Here is an 18,917-nt window from a genome sequence, read left to right as displayed (position 1 = left end):
AGCAATTTACAGTTTCCTTTAAATAGCCACATGCACCTGCAGGCATTTTGATTCAGGAATGAACACAGGAATGATAAAGATAGGTTCGGCATCTTTGTCCTTTATGGCTTTAAGACTGGACTATGAAGAAAGCCCTTCCATTACTTTTGCTGCATGCAGATACTTTGTAAGTTTCCTCTGTGCTTCTTCAGCTTTTACAGTCCAGAAAGGGGTGAAGAAATTGGTGTTCTGATTCCTATAGGCTTGTAGAATTTCTATAGACAAGGTAGATAGGCTAATATTTTAATAATATTTGAGGTGAGGAATACTGTGAGGTTTATAAACTGGTGTAGATGAAGATAGAGGGAACTTTTGGAAGAGCCGACCTGATGTAGCCATCAGTCTGAGTGTGAGCCTGTATCTGCAAAATCAACTTACATTTTAATCATTGTGAATATGCACAATAGAATGTAGACATTTTTAGGATCTCACAGAAAGCATGCAAGTTTCTTTGAAAATCAAAAGGATATAATCAAACGTAATGATACAAATACAAATACAGCCTTCATTGCGATCGGCTTTACATTTCTACATTTCTTTTTTATGATGAGAGTGGCCCTTTACAAAGGCAAAAGTTCTCAAGCTTCAGTGGAAGTGGCCCAGTCATCTTGAATGAGTCACTTGGAATAACATCTGGGTTACATCATATTCTCCTAATCTTCGAGGCAAAGAAAATATCTTAGCAGACCATTATAATTTGGATCTATTACCAAAGCCAAAAAGGTTTTTAAAAAACAAACATAAAACCTAAGGTGACTTTTTTGTTACATTGCTCCTGGAGGAAATTAGTGTGTAAGTTTAGCAAATTTGTACAACATCGATTTATTGTAAATACAATTCTTGCCTTTGCAAAGTTTAACCTTATCCATGAAGTTAAACTATATCCATATCCTTGACAGATGAAGAACCAAACAGTACTTGGGTTGTATTTATTCCTTTATGTTTATTTGTGTTCTGATGTTTTATAAATAAAATAAAAAATTAACCTTTTACTATTTCTTTAAAAGTGATGATAAAACAAGTCACATATAAAAAAGATTACACACCAAAGTTATCCCGAACAATGACTGTACAGCTCAATAAACTTCTAAAAGTTAAAGTCACTATTTGGAACTTCTCATTAGATTCTCTACTTTTATTCCACTAAAAAATATTTTTATGCATTTATTTACCATTTGAAGTAAAAATTCCACTACAGAGTTAGAACTAGAAACAAGATTAGCGTTGTATCATCTTTCATATCTTGGACATATTACCTAAAAATAGGGAAATATTTTCCTTTAACAAACATTATTATTTTGTGTGTGTGCATGTTTGATGACATGCACATATCTAAAGGAACTGATGTATATGAAATGTGTGTGGAGATCAGAAGAGAGTCAGGTCTCCTGGAGCTGTAGTGATAGAGGTTTGTGAGCTGCTATCTGGATACTAAGAATTGATCCTGAGTCCCTGAGCCATCTCTCCCACCCTGAATTTTTTTGCCAGATTTTTAAAAAGTGACTGTAGGAAACTTGTTTTAATGTTAGAAGAGAACGCTTGTAAGCATTTTGCTTCTACTATGATTTGTAGAATGAAGAAACTACCAGTCTAGTTTGTCATATATGTTGGTACCTAGTGATGGCAGGTAAAGTTTTTGCAAAACATGAAAGCTAGGCAACAGTTCAAAGTTATATACTTCTTTTGGAGAGAAGAGTACTTTTAAAGGACCCTAATATTCATCCTCAAAAGAATTTGATATAAAATGTCCATCTGTAATTGAGGACAATACATATCTTCACAAGGGGTATACCATGGGGTATAACGATTTGCTTCACTTTCTATTATAAAATGTTGTATCATTTCTATGAAGTCATTAACTATGTCTTCTCACCCCCAGTATAGGATAGAATAGAACCTAATGATTCCTTTGCCAGCAACTTATACTTACTAACTCTTCAGCTTTTTTTTTCTTCTGCTTTTTCTCCTCTAGTTTCGAGCTATAAATCTGTCTTCTTTGAATTTCCATATCATTAATGGGGGAATGGGTAACTACAACATTCCTTGGCTTGAACTTGGCTAATCTAACAAAGATGTTCAACAGTTGTTTTTATATGACCTACAATTGTTTTAGAAATAAATTCTCTTTTCTGTTTAAATTAATCCACTTGTAATATAAACAGCTCACCCTCCCATTTCAATCTGAGGAAGGTAGATATTGGGGCAAGGATTGCTTTTCTTTCTATGCTGATTTCAGTCAACATGTACACTATAGGCACTTTCACCCTATGAAAACCACGAAACCCTAATATGATTTCTTAAATAGTACTTTCTCCTCATTCTCTCATTTTCAAACTTTCCAGTTGCTTCTAATAGATCTGAAACATCTAAGAATGCTAAAGCCAACTTGATTCTTTACTAACTGCCAGGTAAGCACCATTAACAGTCCCGTTAGAGATGGCCACTTTCTTCCACATTTGTGTCACTAGGAAATTACGTGTTGTTGAAAAGCTGCATGCAAATCAAAACAACCCTGAGATTTTACCTCACACCAGTCAGAATGGCTAAGATCCAAAACTCAGGTGACAGCAGATGCTGGCGAGGATGTGGAGAAAGAGGAACACTCCTCCATTGTTGGTGGGATTGCAAGCTGGTACAACCACTCTGGAGATCAGTTTGGTGGTTCTTCAGAAAATCTGCAAAGCAGAAAATACTTAAAAAGCATATAACCATGGGATTTACTTATAAAATTTCATTCTTTTATCATAGGCCCATGAGTGCACCAACAGTCTTCTAGAAGGCTTTACCCTGAGTGGGCTACAAAAACTTTGAATCAGAGGATAGCTTGACCTTCTCAGTGGATCTGGTTGAAAGCTCTTTTCAAATCAGAATGAGCCCTCTTTTCCTCTATGTCTAGAAAGAATTTGGCTCTTCTTAAACTTCTCTTAACTTTTCACATGTCTCAAATCACAATATAATTGTTAATGAAGCTACTTCTCACAGGTTTTATGTCAAATAATTAACATAAAGTGTATGGTTCACACTGAAATTTTATGAGATTAATGAAGATCCCTTAGGTTATGAGTTAAATTTGACTTATCTATGTGCATGTATTATACTCATACTAATATCTTAAGGCTAATTATATCTAAAAATACAAAGTGTAAACTATCTTGTTGAGGGTGTAAGAGTTCTTCAGAGAACTCCTAAATTATGTGATGATCAAATTAGTAGCATTTTGGTAATGTTCACTTTACAGGTCAGACACTACCTTCAGAATAAATGAATGGAAGTGTAGATTAAAGTGGCACTTAGGGACCCTTTAAAACCTCCAGTATATGAGGTCCTAAAGTCAACATCTTTAAGGCATCTTATGGTGTCAACTTGTTTGCTAATAGAATGAACTAAACTATTACTTCTCTGAAGAAATAAAAACCTCATGAATATGCAAAAGAAGAAAATAAACAATAATGTGAGAAGAGAATTACAGGGACTTAGAATTCAAGGCTGTGATTTATAGTCCCAAGAGCATAAAGACAAAGCACATCTTGAGAGAAATGGTAAATAAATAAGTGAATCAGAGTTGGAGTTGGATGTAGAAGAATAAAGTAAATAAATAATGTGCATTCATCAAAATCCAGTATTGGTTAGGATTCATGTCAACCAAAATGTTCTGTTTCTATGACTAAAAGGTCAGCTAGGAGAGGAATCACAGCAAGGCTGACTTGAGGTTTGCCCATTAAACTGTTTCCAGGGCACACTGCATTATTCTGCTCTAGTTATTTTAAGAGCCCAGGGTAGGATCCATTCTTGGATGCAACTAAATGACCTACAAGCAATAGTTCCTATAATATGTCTAGCTGTCTTGCCCCAAAGTCTTATACTTTCTTAACTAATATTAAGAAGTCATACCATTAGCTACTCAAATATGGACCTGCAAACTCACAGACCTAGTGTATATCTTGAGAATTTTGATGACTCCCTTTCTGTATCTCTGTCAGTTCCTCACAGCAACACTTTTGCTTTATTCAGATACACACTCCTTCTAACAAACAATAAAAAAATTCAAAGGCTTTGCATTCATCTTAGCTATTTGGTTAGACACACTGAAGTTTGATTTTCTAGTCAAGTGATTGCTTGACAAGTGGCAGGCAATGTTACTTGAAACAATCTAGTCTGTCTTTATTAGATTTCAGTTCAGCCTCTCTGCTTTTATATACTTTAGTAAGAATCAACTGATGTAAACTGTAGTTGGTTTTCAGTTGTGAGTTAAATAGTGGAACTATTTTTGAATAACTGTATGACAGAAATACACTGGTTGGAAACACAAGAATGTTCTTCTGCTAAGGGTATATAATAAGGAACAAGGAGCAGCAACAGGGAGCAGCAACAGGGAACACCACTATGGATGTTTACAGATATTTCTCCAATATAGGAGCTATCACCTCTGAAGGTCAGTTTGTTTCAGGATCTTCTGACTGGGGCTGATATAATCATGTTCAACAGCAACATTGATTTGACAGAGTCAATGATGCATAGATCGGTTTTCTAAAATATTCTTAGTTAAGAATCTATTAGTGTGCTATGCAGAAGTGGACACAGGAATAAATTAGGAGCTATTTTTCTCTAGAGGTTCATGGACCATTGAGGAAAAGGATGTCAATCATTTCAGTAGAGAGCAAAGGAGCAGAGAAAATACACCAACTCACAGGAATGCACATAAGACCTTTTCCCTTAGGTGCTTGTGTTTGTTGTTGTTGTTTGCTCTCTTGTTTAGATTTTACAATCATTCACTGAACACTTCCTTGAGTGATGGTCACTCTAGTTTATTCTATTTCCAACCTAAACTAAAGGTTACCATATCACTTCATATTTTACAAATTGCATATATAGCACTTTTATTCTTTTTTAGAAAATATGATTTATGATTTACCAAGATGGTTTTGGTACTAATTGTATAACAATTTTCTTAGTAGTCCTTCATGTGTTAACTGTTTAAAATGTATAAAATAATGACTTTCTTTAGAGTATTAATTTTCTAATCTATTATTCAGATTTGATATGTAAGGCTTAGTACAGAGAATGTTAATTTTGTTGACTTTGAGGGCAAGCATGAAATATAGTAGGTTCTTTGGGCCATGTAGGTTCATTCACAGATACTTAGCTCTGGCATTATAGCACACAAATACCCCTTTAATGACAATTTTATTTCAAAAGGGACATGGTTTTGGTCCTGCAGTGGTTCATAAAAATAGGAAAAAGGCTATACAGCATCTTGAAGCCAAATTGACTAGTATTTATTATTCTACACACATACACACACGCACAAAATATATATGTATGCATATATACATATATGTGTACATGCATACATGCATAAATACACACACATATGTATATACACACATTGGACATATACACACAGATGTGTGTGTGTGTGTGTGTGTGTGTGCGCACGCATGCACAAAGTGCAGCTATTCCCTTAAACATCTATGAAATATTAGTTCATTTCTCTGAGTATGTGTCAAGAGATATAGAAATTTTTAGGAATATAGTTCATCAAATGCAATTACTTAGGATTTAGGAAAAATGGACAAGTGAAAATTGTAGAATAGATAAGGAAAATGTGGTATATTTATACAACAGATTCTTACTCAGCTACTAAAAATAATTACATCATGAGATTTTCAGACAAATCAATAGAACTAGAAAAAAAGCAGACCATCCTGAGCAAGGTAACTCAGACCCAGAAAGACAAACATTCCTGTATGCACTCACTCATAAGTGGACTTTTGCTGTTAAGTACAGCATAACCATGCTAAAATCCAAAGATCCAGAGAGGCTAAGTAACATGGAAGCCTCATGGGAGATACATGGATCTCCCTGGGGAAAGGAAAGAGAATACATTTGGAAAGTCGACTGGAGGTGGTGAGGACGGGGACAGGAAGAAACAGGTGAAGCATGGTGGAGGGAGTAAACACAGGGAGAGGAGACTATAATTGGAAGGCATATTGTGTGGTGAAGTGGAAACCCAATGCAGTGAAAACTTCTCAGAATCTATAAAGGTGTCCCTAGAGAGGACTCCCAGTAATTCGGGACACAGAGCCTGAACATGCCATCTCCTGTAACCTGGCAAAAATTCTAGTGATGGGACTGGGACACTAAACTAGCCACAAAATCATTGACCTACAATTTAACCTGCCTATAAGATGTGCTGCAGTACTGGTGGCACAAAACTTGTGGGTGTGGTCAGTCAATGATAGGTATTACCTGAGGCTTACTCCAAGAGAGAGAGCCCATGCCGGACACTGCCTGGATGGCCAGGAACCAGAGGCTAGTAGCCCAAAGACCTAAGATAAAATTGAACATGATTGGCTAAATAAAATGTAAATAGCATGATTCCTAATGATATTCTGTTATATTCACATGGTACCTAGCCCAACTGCCATCACAGAAGATTCATCCAGAAACTGACAGGAGGAGATATAGAGACCCAAAGCCAAATATTAGGCAGAGTTCAAAGAACTCCATGGAAGAGTAGGAGGAAGGATTGTAGGAGCTAAAGGGGTCAAGGATACTATGAGAATCAGGCCTAAAGAATCAACTAAGCAGGCCTCATGAGGGCTCACAGAGTGTGGGATGCCTGACTCGCCAGCAAGAAAGACACCACAATAGGATCCTTCTGCACACGTTTATTGGGAGAGCATTGACTGTGTAGGCAAAAGACCCCGAGCCCTGGGCCTCTCACTCTTATATACTATCAGTTCCCATCCACTCACAGCAGGCCACATCACCTCACCAGGGACGCAGCTTCAGCTAATCAGGGCAGCAGGGGCATATCTCCACCAAAATGGCTTTGCCAGTAATCTGGTACACCTGCGCAGCTCTCATGATGTTTGTGGTTTATATGAGGAAGTCAGGTGCAAGTCATATGCAAGTCCCACTTCTTGGGACTGCTGCCACACCTGCTCCTCACAACAGAGACTGAAGTAGCAATCAAAGAACATGCATGGGACTGCACTAGATCCTTTGTATACATGCTATGGTGATTTAGCTTGGGGTATATCTGGGACTCCCAACAGGAGGTGTTGGGGGATGTCTCTTATTTTTCTGTCTGCTCTTAGGACCCCTTTTCTCCTACTGGGTTGCCTCATTCAACCTTGATATGAGGGTATATGCTTAGTCTTCTTGTAACTTGTTATGCCATGTTCAGGAATGCCATGACATCCCTGGGCAGTTTGCATTTTTCTGAAAAGAAGTGGAGGAGTATTAGATTCGGGGAACAGGGGTGGTAGGGAGAATTTGGGAAGTGGAGAGATGGTTGGATGTATATTATATAAGAAAATGTGTCAATTATTATTATTAAATAGTAGTAGTAGTAGTAGTAGTAGTAGCAGTAGTAAATTGTTAAGAATGTGAAATTCAAGTGTAGCTCATGATTAACATCAGTATCAATATGGTAAAGATTCTTGTATAGCTGATAAGACCCTTTGTAGAGAAAATATTTTTTAAATGCAAATTGTAGTTATTTGAGTACTTAGTACTTACAGTTAGATTTTAGAGCTATTGGTGTTGAATTTACCTGGATATTTAATATTCTCTCTATTTTCTTGTGTATGCTATCTTAGCACACTTCATAATATCTTTGTCCTTATTTTGTATAAAAATAAGGAAAAACATTTTTATAAGAAAAACCAAGACAAAAAACAAAACACAAAAACAAAACAAAGCTGGGCTGTGGTGGTGCACGCTTCAATTCCAGCACTTGGGAGGCAGAGGCAGGCGGATTTCTGAGTTTAACGCCAGCCTGGTCTACAAAGTGAGTTCCAGGACAGCCAGGGCTACACAGAGAAACCCTGTCTCGAAACAAACAAACAAACAAAACAAAACACAAAGAAAAAAAAACAAAGATGCCAAAGATGTTTTTTCTCTTTCTACTCCTTCATAGCACCAATCTATTTAGAGATACTTTTAAACCTGTATCTATGTGACTCTACACTCCTGATGAATAACATCAGATCATCCCATTCAAGATTGCTGAACACTGAAAAAGACTTGCATGGCACCATACCTTTTAAAGGTAAGAATCCATTCATGAACTTACACCAGAAGACTAAGGCTTCCAGATTTTGAAATACATCATTTTGTTGGCTACCTTGATTGAATTCTCTAGCCCACCTGGATCTACACATACAATTGCTACTACACAATGTATTCCTTCTCATTGTACACAAACACAAAAGCAGTGCCATGGTCTTCCTCTTTATACTTTGCACAGGTTCTTTATTACTGTAGCAACAATCTCAATGTCTGGACTAGAGATTTAAATTTAGGACTAGGAGCTACAGGCCTTGCAAATAATAAATTGTTATTTGCAATTTGTTGTTCTTTCCCCCCCCAGCAATTGTTTATTCAGTGGTTAGTCTAAATCATTTGATGTACATATTTCAGGAGAGCTAATGTTATCCAAAAATAAGCACAGGACCAGAAATTATGCAACATATAGCATATCTTGTAGGCAGATGCTAATCATATCACAAAGCACAAAGCAAAGAGAACTTATAAGAAAGGGAGTTCACATCACATAGGAACAGAGCAGAGGTTGATGTGGGCTGCTAAGGAAGCTGTTTTGAGAAGCACTTCCTGTCCCTTTTTCAATGAAGAACGGATGAGTAGATACAACTGAAATGAAAGAGGTGGAGGGAGCTTTCCAACCCGGGCAAAGAGTGATACAACATCCTGTGACAGGATGAGAAATAGCAGCCAGGAAGCTGGCACATTCTAAGAACCAAAAATAGGCTGGAGTTGATGGAATGAGGGAACTGGTGGCCTAGGCCAAGGCAGTAGCTAAATTGTAATGAGATTTTATTATGATAAAGATTTGGGTCTTAACCTGGTGGGCACTGGAGCTTTAAGGACTGGAGTGACATGAAGGTCAGACAGATAAGTGGGACACACATGGCTGTTTGTAAACAATGTTTAAGGTTTCACTGACAGTGTGGCATTCACTTATTAATTTATTCATGTGTTTTATTCACTCAGCTTTCTTTTCATTGATTAACATTTATTGAGTGTCTGCCACATGGGAAGCAATATGGGGCATGGAAAGAGATCTAAATCATCTTTGGCTCCCCCAAGAACTTATTGAAGATAAGTAAATTTTTCTCCTGGTAGTTTGAATGTTAAATTGCTGCAAAGACTTGTACTTGAATGATGTGGATCGACTCACTAAGAATATTTTAAAGCGAGAAAATTTTGCTTCAGTGAATTGTGTGATGACAAAAGAATTCATATTAAAACCTCTGACTGGTTGGCCTTTTCTGTCTTGTCAGACATCTGTAAAAATTGCTTCAAGTGCTTGCACTGGATTTTTCGTTTAGAATTGATTTCCTTTGTTTTTCACCATGTTGTTGAGATGGGATTATACCCTTCACTTTATTTTCTACTCAAATCCAGTTTGCTTACTCAAGTCTCACCAACTTGAACAGTTAGGAGTTGCTGTCATAGTTTAGCCTCTTTTTCAAGCTCCTGATTTTTTTAGTTTTTACGGTTTTTGTTTTATTTATTTTTATTCTTTTAAAATATATTTTAATTTTGAAGTTAAATTTATAATACAGTATCTGCCATATTTTGAACAATCCAAGCTCCCATTGAAACGCAACGAATATTATCTACCTGCCCAATGTTCTCACGATGGAGAAGAATAAATTGATGTTTCACACAAAATATTTGTCAAGAACATCTGACTTTTTCTTCTTTGTGTTTATATTAAGAAAGACAGAATATTTACAAGATAGAAGTAAAGTACAATTATCAGCAAATGCAGTAGGAAACAATGTGCCCACTCTTACGTACTCAGGGAATTTGGGACTAAAATGTAAGATTCTTTGGCAAAGTCCCTTCTGCTTGAACATATGTAACATGTGATTCTATTACACAGGCTATCCAAGTAACACAACACCAAATAATATAGTTGTATTTTTCCTCCTTCTTTCTCTATCCCTTTTCTGCAAGTTCATAATAAGTTAAATTATCCTTATAGTTAAACATTACTGGAAGATTTGAAAACATAAAACAAGTATTTTTTCTTATACTATACAACCAATGTAAGTAAGCTAGAAGCTCTGATCTCTGTCTTCCACTCTTGGGTACCAGTTTAGGCTATCATTCTCAACAGACAAATAACAGGAGAGAAGGCAATATGATAAAGTTGATCCCTATTGAGCCATACACACACCGGAAACCACTCTCATACGCTCATATATCCCAGTCAGATCCAGTATATTGGCCCCTCCAATTTCAAGAGCAACAATTAGACAGAAGGCATTTGTACATCTAGACTTACAAAATTTTCTGAAGAGCTCAAATAATTTTTATTATTCTCTCAGGAAATTTCTTCCCTCAAAAATGAAGCCCTGTATGGATAAGTTGTTAAATACCAACTCCTCATACAGAAGACTTCCCTGTCTCTCTTGTAAGTTAACATTAGAAAGTACTTTCCTATTCCAGATGTCAAAGTAATTTGAGGATGTGACAAGGATAGGACAGCTGGATGTCTCTATGATGCCAAGTGCTTTTGACTCTTTGAAAGCCACAAATATGGGCATTATTTCCCTTTCCTCAAATCTCATTTGTGTCAATATTATTATTTTAGGTACCTAAATATGTATTATATTAAAAACTCAATTCAAATAAAAATAATCACCTGAGTTTTTAATATCATTAATACAATAGATTAGTAGAATATACTTTAGTGGATTTAATTTAGAGACTCACATAGAGAAACATAGATATGAATTCATGTGTTCATGCAGTAGACACATAAATTCTGTTTTCTTATATACCTTATCTGCATGCCTCCATAGCACATTGCACTTCCCATGTCAAAGACAGGTACTTGCACAAGTGTAGACTCATGCTATATATGAATTCCAATGAGGAAGGGTGAGGAAAAGGAGCCACTAGAGATTGACAAAAAGAAGGAAATGCAGAGGAGCTGGAAAAAAAAAAAACAAAATCCAAAAGAGAGCATGGTATACTAAATGAGGAGAGGAGCAGGAGAAAAATGTAGAAAAAAAAATGAATGAGGAAAACACTAGAGACACAAGGAAGAAAAAAATGTGTGGATGTGTGCTGGGTTCTGATGGAGTATTCTGTAAAAGTTGAAGCTTCACTGTGGTCAAGACAGCATGTATGCTCACATACTCATGAGAAAAACAGAATCAAAAGATTTGGTATAGTCAAGGGCTGTGAGTGAAACGGAATTCCATCTTCTAAACGTAGAGACGAGGCTCTAACAGCTTTCAAATACTTCTGTAGCACCACCAAAAACTGTGTCCTTTTGCCTACGAGCTGGTTATATGCTGTGCACGTACATCAACCCACAGAGTCCTCATGACAACCAAATGAAATAGGATCTGCAACTACTTTTATTCTTTGTGAATGAAAAATAAGATGCTGGAGGTAAAAAATTTTTCTGAAGCTGAATGGTTCGAGTGTCAATAAGAGGTTCATCTTGGTGTTAGAAGGTTATTAATTCTTAGCATAACTGTTGTCTCTCACTGTTAGTGAAGGGGATTTGATCACACACATACACACACACATATATATATATACATTTATATATATATATATACATTCATATATATATATATATATATATATATACACACACATATACACTCTTGTCCTCCCTCACTAATTTAGTAGGTACCTGTCCTTTGATTTATTTCATTTATTCCCAAGAATCTCCCAGGAAACCATAGATATTCGCTTCAATGGGCTCCAAAGAAGAAGAAAGAGATCACCAGGGAAAAGAAATTGTCAAATTATCTAAAGTAATCATACAAGTAGAAAGCTAGAGGCACTTCCCTGTGGACTGTATCTGAATATGATGGAAAAAGGAGAAGACCAGTTGAAAGCCGGCAAGCATCTTTTATGGTGTGAATGTTCATGTCTTGCTCAAATTCACACACTGAATGTTTACTCTCTAAGGTACTGGAGGTAGGATCATTGAGGAGGAGATGCTCAGGACATGGAATCGAATCCAGCCTAAACAAATGAAATTAGGTCCACATAAAAGGTTCCAGGGATATATATATCCCTGTTATATATCTCTGTTTTATATATATATATATATATATATCATGTTTTACCTCATGAGCATACGATGATAATAAAGTTACTCCTCAGCAGATAATTATTACATTGGCCCCAGCATTAGCCTTCATAGCCTCTAGAACCATGTAGACATGATTTACGTTTTTTAAAACCTTTCAGGGATATGGTATTTTTAATAACATCACTAAATGGGATAGAGCAGTTATGTCAATATTTTGGATCCAATGCAAAATTTCTATGGTACTCGGAGTGAGGTTACAAATGCAGTATGACTTTTTCCAGGAAATTTAATAAATAACTTTTAGGGCTGAAGCACAAAATTTTCAGCAGGTAGAGTGTGAAAGTGAGATTACATTTCTTAAAGCAGTGGGAACCAACAGCATAAGGATATGAATCAACTAGCATTTGAAAGAAATGGAATGAACTATGAAGATATAAAGCATATAGAAAAGAGATAATGCTTGAAGGAACAATGATGACATTGTTCATGTATGAATCACATGCAGGCCCATATATGTACATGGTCAATGTGATTGGATTAAGTAAAATCTAGGGTATTTGTGTGGTATTTCTCAAAAGATACAGTTTGAATGTTGGAGGCTCTGGTACAAGGGCCCAGTCGTGGACTGAGTAAATTCAGAAAATGGGAAGTGTAAACAAGTTCTCATTAATATAGCTGCAAAGACACTCTGGTTGCTATGTTCTCCTCCACTGCAATGAACGTTCTCCTTTTAAAGTGTTACCTAAATAAAATTCTTTTTAAAGTTTCTTCTCATGCTTTGAATCACAGTGACAAATGGGTGGCTAATATACAAGGGCAGTACAGGGAGGGCAGGATTGAAGCTGGATTCCTGTGTGATGTGCAAAACAGTTTTTGTTAACTTGGATTATTTCAAAAAAAAAAAAAGAATTCTAAATGAGTCAAAAGGCACTTTCAATGGTACTAGCAAGATCTTGACTTTAGAAAGACAAACTAGAGAAATATGCACAGAAAGAGAGAAAGAAGGTGGTAGGCTACTACTTACTGGTACTGAAAGGCATCAAGCCAATGGTGAAATTGTGAAGGGTATGAAGGGAATGGAATTGGTAATGTGGGATGATTCAACTGATAGCAACAGTAATCAAATATCTCATCAACAACCAATGTGCCTATGTGGTATTATGGGGTGTTAAGGAAGCAAGAATTTTCAGGATGCAATTGGGGAAGGCATAAGTGAGATGGAACAGAGAATTGAAACATTTTGAAGAAAAATAGATGTCTAAGCAGTGATGGCCAGTACGTTTTTAGAATGGACCTTTGGGACTCAAAAGAATATACTGAATATGCTAATATCTAATGAGACAACCAAGGTCACATCATCATTAATATTGGTATGAAGTCTTCTGATCTATATCCCAAAGCACTTAAATCTATAAATTTCAGCAATTGTTTAAGAGCAACTATGAGCAAATCACTCTGGCAAATACAATGAGTCTCCAAGGCTAACGATCCATACGTGAAATCATTTGATATCTATAATTAACTTACTATGGATTATTTACTTTTTTCTTAGAAATAATTGGTTATTATTTTCTGTTTCATGTCTCTGAGTGATAATGAAATATTCATAGCCTGATTGTGGGTTTTTCCATATATATATATATATATATATATATATATATATATATATATATGTCTTTTTTTTACAGTATTAAAGAATGTAACCTCAGAGTTTTCTTATCATAAAGTTGGAATAATAAAAGCTTAACTCTTAATTTTGAAGATTACATGTGTTAATATCAAAAAGTTTTGTTAATAAAATTAACAGTTCTATAAATGAAATTCCTGTAAGTTCCTTATTTTCATTAGTAATTACAGACATATTCCCAGGCAAAGACTGAACAAAATTCATAGTGTACTTTTCTATGAGTTTTTGGGCTGAGTTTTTGAATTTCTATTCGTGTCTTTGGAACAGTTGAATAAACTAAAAAGAAATCTATTGACAATTTCACAGAAAGATAGCAATAAATTTCTTACAAACTATTCTGTATGTTTGTCATTGTATGAATAGTCAGCTTTAAAATATCAGAACCCACCAGTATACACTGAATAGTTGACATATTCTATTTGAAAGCTGGATAAAATTTTGTAAAACTACTTTATGAACATTTACAGACTCTCTTTGGAAGAAGTAATCTGTACAGCTTAATCTAGTTTGTGCACTACAATACATTTAGCTCTAATGAAATGTGACCCAGATACACTAGTGTGAGGGAGTAGCTTAGAGTTTATTTCTTTATAAGACTAGTTGCTCCCACTTTACAGCTGTTTTTCTTTCAAGAATCTGGGAGTCTAACCATCCATCTAAATACAGCTTTCAAGGAAAATAGAGTTTGATCAAGCTACAATTTTGACTTGAGAATTGCCAAATGGGTGTTTGCTCCAGTTTTCCTTTCATTTCTCTGTTTTGGTTTTTCTAACTTGGTGAATATGAGAAAACAGATTTACACTCAAAGCATATTTGGGAATTATTAAGGTATTCATGTAGAGAAGTCTTTCACTTTGTAAACAAAGCTGTATTTCTTAGTTCCTGACTTACTTCCTCACCTGGGGTTTGTGTGGGTTGTATTTATTTATTTTAATGAAACACTGTTCTTGTTTATTTTGGGAAAGGGGATGTGTCATGTTATGCACATGGGAGAGTTGCTTCTCCCATTTTTACCATATGATCTTGGGAAATCAAAGTCAAGTGCACAGCCTTAGCCTTCATCATGTTGGATAAGCAGTTTCAAGAGGCCATGTATCCTCATTTGAATAAAATGTTATTTTACACTAACATTTTACATATGGTGCAATGCTACTCTTAATAAAGTAATTCTGGTTTATTATTCCCAAGTATAGGGAATCAAATGGAAAACTGAAGCTTGTACAAATGATATCAAAACATTTTCATTAACTTTAATTTATTCAGATACCCAACATAGATGTTTATTACACATACATTGTTTTAAAGTTCATGTATTTTCTTTTTATAAAATTTGAAAACTTGTTTGGGAATTCCATGCATGCATGAAATATGTTTCAAACAAATCCACTCACATTTCCCAACTCTCCAATTCCTCCACAATCTCTCCCACCAATTTCCCTTCCTCACTTCATATGATCTTTTATTTTTCCATAACCCACTGAATCCACTTAATGCTGGTCTGTATGTACTTGGGGGTAGGACCATCTAATGGAGCATGGATAGTCTCTTAGTTGTCTAATCCCTGAAGAAAACTTAATCTTCATCCCAGACATCTCTCAATAGCCAGTAGTTTTCCAGAGAAGGCTTCCATGTCGTGAGCCATCCAAAATAAAAGCTAGCACTTTGTCTTGTATGTGAAGTCATAGCTATTGTGAGTTATTTGTGCAATAGTCTTGACCTGTCCAGAAAATACTCTGTGGCTTTAGATTTACATTACCTCTGGCTCTTACAGTCATTCCACTCTTTCTTCTGTGATTGCCCCTGAGTGTAAGAGGAGTGGTGAGATATAGCTGGCCTGTTTATAGCTGAGCACTCCACAGTCTCTTATGCTCTGCAAGTTGACCAGTTACGTCTATATTAGTTACCCTATACTGTCAAAGGAAGCTTCTGCAGTGCACTCTTAATGTATGCTATACATGCAGACACACTTATACAATTTGCTTTCTTGCAGAAAGCTTCAAGGGTTGTGATGCTCTCAAGGCATGTAGAGGGTTTGGAGTAGTACTGCCCAACTCGGTCTGTAGAAATGAAAACAACCATCTTTGTAACAGATTTAAAAATCATACAGTATTATGAGATATAAAAAATGCAATATAAATAAAAGGCCTTCAGATGCTGCTGCTTCCTTTTATTCTTGAAAGTCACATGGCCTTGGATACTGCAGATGTAATGCTCTTCTTGCTCCAATCCAATTTAGACAAGTCAATCAAATGGGTTCAATTCAGGAGGCTCTGCACTGGCCAAGCATGGATGGGAATGGATTTACTGGCAACCAATTAGCTATTTTTTTTTTCAGGGTCAGCTCCTCCAGGATATGATCCAAAGGAAGTAGGTAGGAAAAGCTTAGTCACCAACCATAGGTCAGGCTCTCCAAGTTCAGGCTGTTAACTCACACGCTACCATAGAGAGCTGGGAGGAAAATCAGGCTGCATTCAGATGTTTGAGGAAACTGGACAATGTCGGGACTACAGGGAGATATCGGTATGAATATAGCTTTGAGGCAAATGACTGTTATCTGCTGTCAGCTTTTCTGATCTCCAGTTCCTTCAATGTGCTTTGAAGTGGTAACCACAGGTGTCCAACATCAATAGAAATCATAAAACATTTTCTGTGGTTGGGGGGGGGATACTAAAGATCAAAATTTTATGATTTACAAGAGTTTTGGTTATACTCTAGATCTTGTGAATGTGTATCCAAATATTTGAACTGTTTCAACATACACTTTTACAGAAACGAAGTGGTGGAAAGAAATTACTTGGAACAGCCTGCTGACAAAGCCTCTCAAATGCAGGTTTTGTCAGTGAGATTACAAGTTAAATCAGGCTGTTCACAGACAAAGCTGTTTTTCTTTAAAAAAAAAAATCACTTCAATTAATAAAAGTTTTAAAATGGAAATGGGCAGTTAGAATCAGAATCTAATTTTTTTTTTCCATATCAGAATCAAGAGGAGAAAATAGCAGTAAGCAAGCACAGAATCCTATCTGAACATATTTACAAAGGCTGAGGTTCATGAAAGAGAAATCTTGTAGGGACATGGCAAATATGGTTGCCCTGGTCAAAATATAAAGAGTTTAGCTGTGATATAAAGACATGGTGAGAGAGCTCCTTACAGTAAAGGACACATGGGGGTGGGGCAGGAAGGGGCAGTCCAGAGTGTTCTTACCAAGTAAAAGGCTCTAGATTCCCTGCTTGCAAGGTTTTAAATGGCATGTCTTTTATCTTTGTGAATTTCAATTAGACTCTTCAATGGGCAAGCCAGGAAAGGAATATTAACGAAGGAGGGGGAGAAGGCTGCATGTTGCTCCTTTCTTCTTAGTAGGGCCAGCTAAATAAGAAATGTTTGCGTAGGTATTAAGAAGTTAAATACTCATTGGCAACGTGGTGGCTTATGGTTTAAAAGGTACAGCCTGAAATATTTCTAATTGTAAGTGTCTTCCTCTCTTCCCATAATCTTCAAAGCAAAGCTAAAATTTACTGTAGATTAGCACTGCCTGTTAGGAAAACTGCATCATCTAGTAAAAAAAAAAAAAAAAATCGTGTGTGTGTGTGTGTGTGTGTGTGCTCAATTACCAAATGGTACATATTGACTCTGGATGTAAAATAACAGAGTCGTACAAGCTTAGGAAACTCTCCCTTTTCTCCTTTTATAGTGTCTCCCATTTATGAAAACTTCTGAGAAAAAAAAAAAGATAAAGAGCGGCTCTGGTTTGCCTGAGTAGAATGTTCCTAAGATTGAGTTTTCTGCACAGTACAAAAAGGAATGCATCTTTCTTTTCTTTTTCATTGGTTTCCCTCTTCTTTTTCTGTTCAAGTTGCACGGTTCGATTTTATCGCCCCAGATAAAGCGGAAGGAAACATCAGACAGATCAAACACAGAATTCTCAAAGTGTATGATAGGTTTGGAATCACAAGTCCCTGCCAAGAAAAAGCCCTAAAGGGGGGAAAACCTCAAACTGCTCCATCTCGTTCCTGTCTGCAATGGAAAGAAGGCAGCGGGTTCCTTTGCTCTGGGCTAACGTAAACTTTTTATAGCTCTTAGACTGAATCTTGAGCACCAGGTAAGGAGAATGCCTGGACAAAGAGATTAGGGGAAAGCATTGCTGAATGAAAGCAGGGGGTTTCCTGAAGGGTAAGGTCGGCATAGGGCCCTCACTGATCCACTTTGGGCAAGTCTCCAGACCTAGCTTGAGGGAAAACTGGTCCTAATTATGGGAGCGCTGAGGAAAGAGAGGTACATCCAGAGGGCTAAGGAAATCAAAGAAACTTCCTGCTGTGTAATTCCACGTAACGTGCGTTTAACATGGTCCTGCGTGGATGCGCTGATGACTAAGTAAAGGCGTGATTAGCCCCTTCGCCCTCCAGTGGGAGCCATACATCGTTACCTCTTCCAGGCAGCCACGTCGCTCCACTAGGGATGATGTCGGGGGACGAGCGGCAGGGAGCGGCTCGTGGGACCTAGGGCCTCACAAACACACACCATTCACAGTTCAGCACCCACACTCACCAGCAGCCGCCCCCTAACCCTTACACCAGGAAGCTCACTGCCTCCAGCTCCAGGCAGGGTGTGGGCTCCACTCCTCCAGCGCGGTGTGGGCGCGGGCAGCGGCGCTCCCAGGCGCACTGGGGTGCCCCGCGCCACCCTGGCTGTGCTGCCCCAGGTGTTCAGAGGGCGGCGGTGGCTTGGCCAGGATTGGAGTGGGGGATAAGGGGTCCCCTATTCCCTGGAACCTCCTTAGTCCTCTTCCTTGGGCTAGCTCCTCCTCCTCCAGGCGCGGGGCTCGTGCCCGCTGCTGCCTGCCTGCGCGCATCGCGCCTCCGCGCCCCCACCCCGGCTCCTGCGATCGCTACTCCCTCCTCCTCTTCCTCCTCCTCCTCCGCCCATCACCGCCACTACGGACGCCTTCGCCGCCTACTCCTCGCGCGGCCAGGACTCCTCAAGCTCTCTGCTACAGCTTCCACCAGCCCATCCGTTCATTTGCTGCCTGGTCTTTAGGCTGCTGCAGTCTCTCTCTCTCTCTCTCTCTCTCTCTCTCTCTCTCTCTCTCTCTCTCT

This window comes from Mus caroli, chromosome 5, assembly GCF_900094665.2.
Source record: "Mus caroli chromosome 5, CAROLI_EIJ_v1.1, whole genome shotgun sequence".
Classification (NCBI taxonomy): domain Eukaryota; kingdom Metazoa; phylum Chordata; class Mammalia; order Rodentia; family Muridae; genus Mus; species Mus caroli.
The sequence above is the reverse complement of the archived record's forward strand: the minus strand, read 5'-3'. Positions refer to the sequence as shown.